At 42.8% G+C, this 11,056-nt stretch overlaps 1 pseudogene; it reads right to left on the reverse strand.

Annotated features, from left to right (window-relative positions):
• Positions 1-10,178: 10,178 nt before the first annotated feature.
• LOC101999729 lies at positions 10,179-10,383 on the reverse strand (annotated as a pseudogene).
• Positions 10,384-11,056: the final 673 nt, after the last annotated feature.

Consider the following 11,056-nt stretch of genomic DNA (forward strand, 5'->3'; position numbering starts at 1 on the left):
GGACTTGATCATGCAGTCCCCAAAACTTCCAGAAAATGAATTCATATTGTATTATGGAAGTGAATACAATAAGCTCCCAAATCACATTTTCAAAAATAATGTGGGAGAATCATTTTCAAGGTATACGTTGTTTGAAAACATGGCCATAAAATCTGGCACTGATGTTAAACGGCGTGTTCCAACCATCTCCTTGAATGGACAGATAATGATATCCCCAAGGGAGGTATCTGAAAGATTCAAATTTCTGAAGAAAAGTGATTATGAAAGGGAAACTTGATTTAATTGTTGTGTTTGTGTGTGTGAGTGTGTTCAGTGCCATAGTAAACTCATCACACACCTGCTGGGCAGAGCTCCAGTTGAACCACTCAAAACGCTGGCATATGTCTACTGAAAATATTGAGCTTAGTGGCAGGAGCATCAAGGCTGCTCTGGCGATATGCATATGCAGAGGTAATGATGGGCTAGGCGGCAAGAACTCCTCCAGGATGGGATGCTGTGTGCTTCCCACAGACTAAGTGCCAAGTAGGGGTGAAGGAGAAACAGAGAAGGCATCCTGGAAGCAGTCATTCTCTACCATAGAGAAGCTAAGGTGAATAAGATGGGGAAACTGTTGAGCCCAGCAAGGAAGGAGGCTCGCAGGGGCAGGATCAGAATCAGGGTGCGGAAGGGCCAGGTGTACGAACAGGGGCAGTAGCTGAACAAAGCATACTCTTAAGGAGGGAACTACGTCCCCCAAACTCACAAAAGCCAGTGGGAACATTGAGTGCAGCATCTGTCACAGGGAAAACCTCTAGCTCCTCCCTCAACTCCAACAGGAGAGGATCCAGCAATGGATGGAAAGTCAGAGAGAAGACTAAACACAGGATGGAAGACAGCCATATCCGTCTGGCTTCTTCGGGCTTTCCATGGCAACCAGCCTAACCAAGGAAGTGGAAAAGGCCATCTGAGATCAAGATCAGAGCTCCCATTACTACAAGGGACTGGGGAGGGTAAGTTCTGAATTGAGACAGTATTTGTTGGGAAAAGGGCCTCAGATCTCATACCACTTTAGGGGATGTTCTCAAAGTCGGGAGACTGTCCAGTAAGTCTTTGAAAGGCAGAGAAGAACTGTAACCCTCTAATCAACTTTAAAAGCAGGAAGTAAGTGTGGGGACGCATTTGCTTTGTGAGTGTGTCCTACAAGTTCTTCTTGCCCAAGACAACAGTCACATTGTGCTTTTTGTCTAAGGGGCAGAAAGAAAAGAAACAGCGGAGAGGGGTAGAGGAAGAGGGGAGGGGGAAGGGAGGGGGAAGGGGAAGAGAGAGCAAAATAGAAAAAAAAAACTAAGAAGAATCATCAGAACGTGAGTAGTGGTATTTGTGGTTGCGTGGTGGGAGGGACACACTTTAATTTACTGTTTTGATCTCTCCGCCATACTGTTGTAGACCGTACCTTTAAGTCAGGCAACTGAATTTGACATTCATTTGCCCTCTTTGTGGGAAAAAGCCCCAGCTACTGTCTTTTGATGAAGCACATGGATTTATTAAAGAAAAGTTTCAAAGACTATGTGAGACGGATGAAATGGCCAAGTTTTGGCCACTGATGGACTGGAGGGATGTCTTCATCTCAAAACAACTGAGTTTTGGGTCAATGTGACCTCTATACCTGTTGTTATAGGCTCCTGAGATGAGAGCTGATACTCCCCTGGAAAAAGGATTCATACCCAGTGGACCAGAAGCCATTAAACAGTAAACTACTGGAGACAAAGAAAACAATAATAAAAAGAGCTGGGTGTTTTAAACCTCAATTCATAAAAGCAGAGTGGTGCTTAATGAGGCTCAGAGCACCCAGAGAAATGAGAGTGATGGAGATAAGAGACCCTGAGTGTGAAAGAAGCCTTTTCCCATTAACCCTCTGCAGCCATGCCCATCTTGCTAAATAAAGACATCTGAAAACGTGTCATACATCATGAAAGCTCTTTACCTCCTAAAGGGCTTAAGCTTGGGCATCTCGGAGGCAGTGTTGATCTTACTGTAGATGGCTTTGTCAAAGTTCACTTTCTCCCCGAGTCTTTTCATGCTCCCCAGCCTCTGGTCCAAACATACGGGCACCTCACTGGCATGATTTGGCACCAGATTTCTTCGCCCCTGCCTTCCTTATTCCATTTCAGACTCCGGAGTGAATCGCCATGCCTGATATGGTTGATTTCAAAGCCAACTTTCTGCGATGTGAAGAATTAAAATCATGAAATTCAAACTCGGGCAAAACGTTTCTGAGTGCTGTACTCAGAGGAAACTTGAACACTGACTGCATCGGACAAGAGAAGCCAAACCACAGCCAAACTAAAAAGGCTACGAATCCTAGCGTTTTAGGTACTACAGAAAATTAAGCACAGCAGGCAGAAAGGCAGTGGAGTTTATCTTGTGTCTGGGCCAGGAGAGAGTCAGGGGGAAAATAAACAGACAAACACAAACTCTGGGGCACAATGTGTGATTCAGCTCAGGTTGGGTGGGGGTCGGCTCGGTCGGTGAGATGATCCCCACCAGGTGATGGACTTTCTTTCAAGGCTGTGGGACATATGAGCATTTGAAGGCCTCATAGTATCTTTAAATACAAGTAAATTAAAGGTCTTTGGGAAGACCCAGAATAGCTTGTGTAGGGTCCTGTGGTTTTTCTAGCACGTACCCTTTAATTCTGAAAAAAGCCTGCCCTGAAAACTTAGCAGCGATTCCCTCCTATTAGGCTTCTGAGTCTTGTGGGATCTGAGAGCTCTTCCTCATGACCAGCACACCCACAAGACACACACACACACACATACACACACACACACACATACACACACACACACACGCTGTCCACACAGACACACTCGCCCAGAGACCCACCGCTTTTCTCCAGCCATGCGTTGGAACACTGGCACATCTGTACATACTGACACACATTCTGACATGAGACACAAGGGCTACACACTCACAATGCACAAACACATTCAGAAGGTATGGAAATTTAAAACTAAATATAAAGTCCAAGGAGTTTATAATGGGGCTAAAAATGTAATTTGAGGAAAAACCTGATCAGAGTCTTAAGTGTTTTCCCATGTGCTGGTTCTATTATTTTTTTTTACAATAATTAGCATAGCAGCCTCTTTCAAAACTGGAAAAATCCAAACGTATATATGCTCTGAAGCTATCTTTCTAGAATCTAGAAACACAACTCAGAGATGAGCCCTGGAATCTATTTAGAGGGACCAGAGGGTTTTCCAAGCCCATTAATATCTAGAATATCTAATAAGTAGTCGCCCTTTTCTGGATCCGCTGACAAAAGCACGTAGTACGTTATCTCCAGTGGTGAGGAAAGAACTGGATAGAAAATCTTAGCACAGGTGTCAACCATCTTTTCTGGCACAATCAGTGTCTGCTGCATTGGCCAGGACACCGGAAGACCTGAATGCCGTTACTTCAATTCCTCTTCAAGAATCCATGTGCTCCTTGTCCTGAGTGGCCACTTCTGTGGTCATCCTGTGAGCAGCTGCCAACTTTGATCCTGGGAGTCCCTTCCACGTGCCTGCCCACTCTTCCACTCCAAGGTATGAGTCTGTGGGAAAGAAGAAGGGTTTCCTGCACCCCTAGTTGCCAAAAGGGGAAAGAGGAGTGAGTCACGGTGGAAATGAGAGGCTTTACAGGCATGCTGGGGCAAGTCGGGAAGCTCAGAGGGAGCCCTCACATTGCCTGGTTGGAGGCCCCGTGCTCCGTCTGTTATTCCCTAGCTTGCTCGCAAAATGTATCATCGGTGGTAGACCTAGGGTTAACACTGAGGATAGAGTAAAATTTTATGAATCCGGGACCATTGTTTAGCTTCCTCCTCTTCGTCAATAGACAGGTACTTCTTTGACTAGGTTCACAAAGTTGCAGAGTGAAGCTGGAGGGAAGGGACCTTCCCATTTTAGGTCGTCAGTTGTTGCACTGTGAGGCAAATGGGCAGTGGGAGGAGCAGGATTCTGCCTGAGTTTTGGGCTCCTTGGATTCCCCAACCCTGCATTCTTGATGAAGACAATGCCCTGCACACACCCCCTGTCTTTCCCACACAATTACTTGGGACGTTAACAAACAACCCTGACTCACTGCTCAGCTAGGCAGTGTGTGGACTGCCTATCACCAGGAGATCTTTATTTCAGATGCTCAGCTGTCATGGGCTTTCAACACAGCCAACAAAGCCACAGCTTGACCGCAATCTATGGCATCTATGTTTGGTCATAATTTCACGCCTGAGATCCAGGCTTGTAGCTACACATTTCTGCTAAACATCTTCACCTGGCATGTTCTCCAGGCCCTGGAAAGCTGGCGTGTTTAAGAACTGAAGCTACCTGCCTCCGCTCCCCACCTAAATTTTATATTCTACAAAGCAGCATTCATCTCCCATTTATCTGTGAAGAGACAAGCAGTCCTCCCGCCTCTGCTTGTTCTTCTTTCTGTCATTGAAGGCCACATGGTCTTTGTCAGAACTCCCCAACCCTACCATTAAGAGGTGAAGCAGAAATGGACAATATGCCCATGAATGTGTGTGACCATGTTCCAATAAAACTTTATTTACAAAAGCAGATAGATCAAATTCATCCTGTGGACTGTGAACCAGCCATACTTTTCTATCCAGAAACTTCTGAGCCATTTTAGACTCTTACCCCAATCATCACATCATCACATCCTCCAATAATTCTCTAAGTTTTATGAGTTTTTACTTTTTGGATACACCTCAAGTCTCTTTCATCCCATTCTGCCATCAATCCCTTAAGATCAATGCTACTAATTTGTATTGTGTTTTGTGTTTATTGAGCAAATACAATTATGCCCAAAGAGCCAAGAACAAGCATATCACATGACTATGTCCTGTGATCTCCATTGCTTTTCTGTTTCATTAATCCATTCATGTTGGGTACCTATGATGGAGCATACACACTATGACCTCTGAAGGATCGATCAGTGATGAAAAAGAAATACACAATCCTTCCCCACACGGCTTCTGTAGCAGCAAAGAGATGCTAGGTTGAAATCTATAAACACTGCAGTCTCTGGAAGTCATTTGGTTTTTGTTTACCGAATTGGAACTCCCAAATTGAAGGAGCTTAGGACACCCCCACTCTTCTCCCAGGAGCCACTGGCCATTCGTTCATGGCTGCTGAAGTAGTGGGCATCATTTTCTTTAGTACTGAGGTCACTGGTTGATGCCCACACTCATGTAAGTAGCTCCCCGTGACCCAGCACCTAAGTTCCTCTAGGGAATCCCAGCTAAACTCAGTGGATAGTCTTTAAAAAGACGCGCCGTTAAGAGGGGAGCTTTTTGGGTGGGAGAAGCAGTCAAGCAGGAGTGGGGTGGGAGGGGATTTAAGGAGCACCAGGGTGGAGAACATCATCCACATTATATACACGTGTGAAATCATCGAGGAAGAAATGACACCGCTTCAACAGATACCCTTAAATTTAAAACTAATTAACAGAGTTTGCCAAAATGAAGTCACATATGCTCATATATAATATATTTGAATGCAAACCAGTAAATAATATGTACCAAGACAAACCCATCTTACCTATTAACAAAATAACACATTCTCTGTAATTACTTCTGAGACATGTATTTAGGGAGTTGAGTATATTCTTTGCTTGTCTTTCAATATTTATAAGTATTCTAAATACTGATAACTTAGTTTGTATCAAGGCAAAGGCTAAGTAAATTATACTTGTATGGAAATGATCGGGGTCCATATTAAATTTGAAATGTATCCCTATTATGGCAGCTACAATTACCAGAGAAAGGAAATAGGAAAAGGAGCCTTCCCTTTTAACTAAAGAGTGACCAGAGTATACACTTGTAACTCGGTGCCCAGGATGTTTTGACACACAAAATCAGACCGCACTGTTAGAAAGAAATTGGGTCTTTTGAGTATAAAACTTGGGGTTTGAATTAAAATATAAAGTTATGACAAATGTAATTAAAAATGTTTTTTTCTGTGCTGTTATATTCAACACATAATACATAGCATAATATCACAATATTTGTAAGTACTCTGTGTAACTATAAGCATGCTATAAACAGATTGCACAATATATGTAAATATATGTGTATATACACACATAGGTATATATAGCCAGAATGTTTTGGAATATTCCATACTTATTATTATGCTTATTGTTGTCTATCTAGTTTTCTTTCTTTGGTATACAGATAAAACTCTGCCTTTATCCTAAGTACCCTGGAATGAAAGACTCAGCTTTGTTGGTCTTCCCAGATAAAGCTGTCCGTAGAAGGAGCTGCCTTCCTTGGAGGGTGTGAGACACATGCATGAGAGGCTACATGGCCTCCTGGCATGATTCCATCATGAATCTATCAGCACTGACAGGAGCTGGCTTCGCCCTCCTCGCAGGGCCTGATTCCTCTATGTGTCTATGATGAATCTAAAGGAACCACTATTCACAGAAGTGACAGTTAATAGAGGGCTTGCCTTTTCACTTAGATGGCAGTGGCTCGCACGCTGGTGCCACCAGAGAGGACATGTTTTGTTGATAGAGGTTTCTGTCTCGCCCGGTGGCGCAAATGTTCAAATCTTTACAGGGTACCAGACAGGGTATGCATCAATGCTTCATAGAACACTATGAACTCCTTCCCCTGAGATGTAGGGGTGAGCTCTTGTCCCTTATCACATATTACAAAAGCAAAAGAATAGAACTAAGGTTGGCCTTGGATTCTAAGGTATTTCCCAGCAGTCATGGCAAAGAGTGAAGCAGGTCAGTGAACTGAGTGGGCTCCGGAACCATCCCCAATTCAGACCCCATCTCCAGAATTTGCTTGTTGTGATGCCTTGAGTAAGTCAGTGAGAGTGGCGAACTATAGCCCTCAGCATGTGGCCCTTCCTGATTAGAGACTCTTATCTGCCTCCTTCATATGAGGACAGCCATGTAATTTGCATGTGGCCCTTCCTGGTTGGAGACTCTTATCTACCGCCTTCATATAAGAACATCATATAATTTTCTTTGGTGAGTGGGTTTCAGAGAAAGTGGCTTGTACCCCTGCTTCCTTTGTTTTTATTTATTTATTTATTTATTTATTTATTTATTCTTTATTTATTTTGGGGGGGGGATTCGAGACAGAGTTTCTCTGTGGCTTTGGAGCCTGTCCTGGCACTAGCTCTGTAGACCAGGCTGGTCTCGAACTCACAGAGATCCGCCTGCCTCTGCCTCCCGAGTGCTCTTCCTTTGTTTTTAAAAACCCCACTTGTTTGACTTAACGTATTTGTGTGTCTACCAAGATCAAGCAGGACTGGAGATCAGCGCAGCTCTTTCCGTATAGGTCCCAGAGAAAAGAACCAGCAACCAAAGATGCAGAGATCACACGAGAGGGAAAGGGAAGCGATACTGTAATGAGTCAGGGGGACTTAGGCTTGCTTGTTTCGGCAGCATAGCTTATCCTATATTGTTTGATACACTGACTATGAAACTGCCCTTGGTTTACATACTTTCTACATAGACAATGAGAAAATATATTTTAGAAAACTACATTTCTACAGAGGTTTAACAGAGCAGGGATGACCCGCCCTGAAGGTGAGGGTTACCACCCCGTTGGCTGTTCTACTCTCAAGCAAACTGGAAAGAGGCGATCATGAGCCGAGAACCAGCATTGTGAGAATGAATGGATTAATTCACGAAAACCACTCCGAACAATGTTTGTCCCAAGGTTAGTCTTAAATGAATATTGTTGTGATATGTAAACGAGGCAAAAATTTCGAAATCAATGTTTACAGTTGCTCAACACATGTGTTTTGATTATTGCCTGACCCAGCAGTAATAATTATCAACAATGAGGAAGAACCGACTGCTGCATAAATTTAATAAAACAGCCCCAGTAAGCTTCCACAGAATAGATTTAATCCCTAGAATAACATGGAAAGGAGAAAGGTGCTCTAACCATGCTGAAAGTAAGGAAACGGAGGCATTAGTGCCTCCCCTATGGGTTTCAGTCTCCATGGCTGTGAAGAAGAGCATTCCACGAGACGGATTCCGATGCCCGGGCCATTCGTACACCATCGCCACTCCAGCGGAATACATTTCAGCTCTACAGATGACACATTCAGAGAATGAAACAGTAGAAGGCTGCCCTGGTGTGCATTTATTTATTCTGTTCCAGCAGTGGGGAAAAAAAATCTGAATTCCAGGTGTCCAAGCAAAGTTCTGGAACCCAGAAGGGCTGCACAGAATACCCAGGAGATGTCCTCCTCTCCTGGGCTCCCAGGCCTGGCAGAGGATAGCAGGCAACTGTCCAGGCCTTTGAATTCCAGCCTGGTCCACAATCTGTGGCTAAGTCTTCTGGGAACACGGAATGACATGTTTGACAAACACACTCCAATCATTTGTGTCCCCAAAGCACTGGTGTCTGGGTAACCATCCAGCACCTGCCACAGCGGACAGATCAAGCTGAAAAGACCCCTGACGTCTCCAGTTTTATTGCTGACTTCACAGGCAGTCTCTGAGAGTTTACACAATAGTGGACTGGTGATCTGGAGCCTCATGCCCACCTAATTACAGGATTTCGCCTTTAAGAATTTTGATTTAGAAAAAAATAAACACAGCGCGTTGCCAAGTTTATGGTGAAAAAAAAAAGACTAAGGAAAAAAACAATACTTACGCTAGCAGAAATTAATAATGGCTTAGGAAAGCAGCTTGGTAAATCTACAAACAACAGAAAACAATCCATCTCATAGAACGAACGCCAGGAAAATTATTTTCAGGAAATATTTCTTTAAGGGGTTAAGGCTTAGGTAGAAAAAATTAAATTTACATTTCTTGTAAGAGTAGCAAAAACAGAGATAATTTTTAAAGTCTCAAAGTAGGAAAGAAGTTTAATTAGTTATGCCTGGCCCCGCAAAAATTGATATATTCGTAAAAAAATTAAAATCACAAAAATATATAAAAGACAATTTATTAAAAAGGTAAAAAATTCCCTCCCCCTTAATTGAATGATTTCTATTATCAAGATAATGATATTAAATACTAAAAAATAATTTTATAGGAGAAAATGTCTAATAAGAATTCACACCATCCTACTCTTTTATTTTTTGTAGTTCATTTCTTTTCTTTTCTTTTTTTTTTTTTACTTTTTTCAAGACAGGGTTTCTCTGTAGCTTTGGAGCCTGTCCTGGCATTAGCTCTTGTAGACCAGGCTGGCCTCGAACTCAGAGAGATCCACCTGCCTCTGCCTCCCGAGTGATGGGATTAAAGGCATGCGCCACCACCAAAATGAAACAATCTTTTCTCATTTTACCTACCAATCCCAGTTCTCACTTCCTCCCCTCCTCCCGTTCCCCCACCCCCATTCACTCCTCAGAGAGAGTAAGGCTTCCTATGGGGAGTCAACAAAGTCTGGAGGACCATCTTACTCTTACGTTCAAGTTCTGTTTTATTTCTCCTTTTTTCTTATCCTCAGGATTACACTGCATATTCTCTCTGGAGGAAAAAGACTATTTGCTTAACGCATGGAGAATCTTAGAGTCCTTTTGGGTTTCTTAACGCATGTGGTGTTTTCAGGAGAGATCGGTCACACATCAATATCTGAATTTATTTGTTCTTCAGTGCAGTTTGAGTAGTTTTCTAAACTCATTGCCAAGGACAAAGAAGTATGCTTTGCAATTGTGTGGAGCACTGGGTTTCGTTTTCATTTTTGCTCCTGAAGTCAATGCCTATACAAGAAGCCTGGGAAATATCTGACAGGCAAAAGGAGCCACCAGGACATGGCAAGCTAGACAGTATTATCCTGGAGTCTTCATCATGGTGATTGTGTCCCAAAGTAAATTCACAGACCCAGACCAAGACCAAGACATCCCCCCGGCCACCCTTTCCCTTGTTCAAACTGATGATTGGCTCTTAGATCCAAAATCCCCTCTTTCTGTTTTCTGCCATTTCCCACATTCTGCCATATCTCAGTTTGTAACTGCGTCCTGTTCCCACTGGCAAGAAGGCTGCCAAAGCTGTGCCCCTTTTGGTTTTTGTCTTCCTTATGTTATTATGGAAACGTGTTTATTTGACATTATTTTAATTTAGAAATAGAAAACCTCCTAGAAGTAGGGAAGGGGAGAGAAACACAAAGTATTCAAACTTTTGCTTAGTGAGTTTCTCACACCCTTCTGTCTTCACTAGTTCCCACGATGAGAAAGTGCTCAGTCACCCACGCTAACGTTATCGATACGGATATGGATCAGTTTCACAAAGAAGTCAAAGAATCCCATGATAGCAAACCCCATTTCTGTGGCTGTGGCAATATTCTAGAATTTTTTTATTGGGTTTGGTGCATCTTTTAACCAGCCAAACTGGGTTCTTTATGAACTGCCAACTTGGCTCAATAAACTGCACTACCTGATCCATGATGCTTTGGGAGATGGTGGTTTGAGAAGAGAGAAACCAGTTAGAGTCTCGCTCTTATCTTCAAAGGAATGTGCACCTACCGGAAGCTGACATCCATCAGGACAACACTATCTCAGGTTTATTCAAATATGGGGATGCTGAGGAGGGTGAGGTCTGCTTGGGTCTCACTGGCATGTGCGAAGATCTTAGTTTTGCCCATGGTTTGATTTGAAAACGTGGCCAAAGCCACCAATGGTCTCCTGAGCCCTGGTTTCCTCTCTTGTCCAGGATAATAATGAACCTCCTTCCAGGCAAGTTGTCAAATGATTGAGCAAGCTAACATATGCAAAGTATCTGCCACATGGCAAACATTCAGTAAATACTATCTCCTATTATTATCTCAAGTATTTCAGTCAGCAAACACAGCCTTTGCAATCTGCCTCTTAATCTGAGAACTAATTCAGGGGATGAAAAGATGTTCAGTTGCAACATGGATCCATTTATCTTTTTCTCTCTCATCTTCCTAGTCATTTTCATTAGCAAACTCTTCATATAATGTTATAACTTCCACAGTAAATAGGTAAGGAACGGGAAGAAAGAGAAAATAAAATAGGAATGGACTACATTTAAAAATAAATCATAAAACTAGATTAGCATCATTGTGTATATATATATATACGCACACATACACATA

Source organism: Microtus ochrogaster, linkage group LG5 (assembly GCF_000317375.1).
Source record: "Microtus ochrogaster isolate Prairie Vole_2 linkage group LG5, MicOch1.0, whole genome shotgun sequence".
Taxonomy (NCBI): domain Eukaryota; kingdom Metazoa; phylum Chordata; class Mammalia; order Rodentia; family Cricetidae; genus Microtus; species Microtus ochrogaster.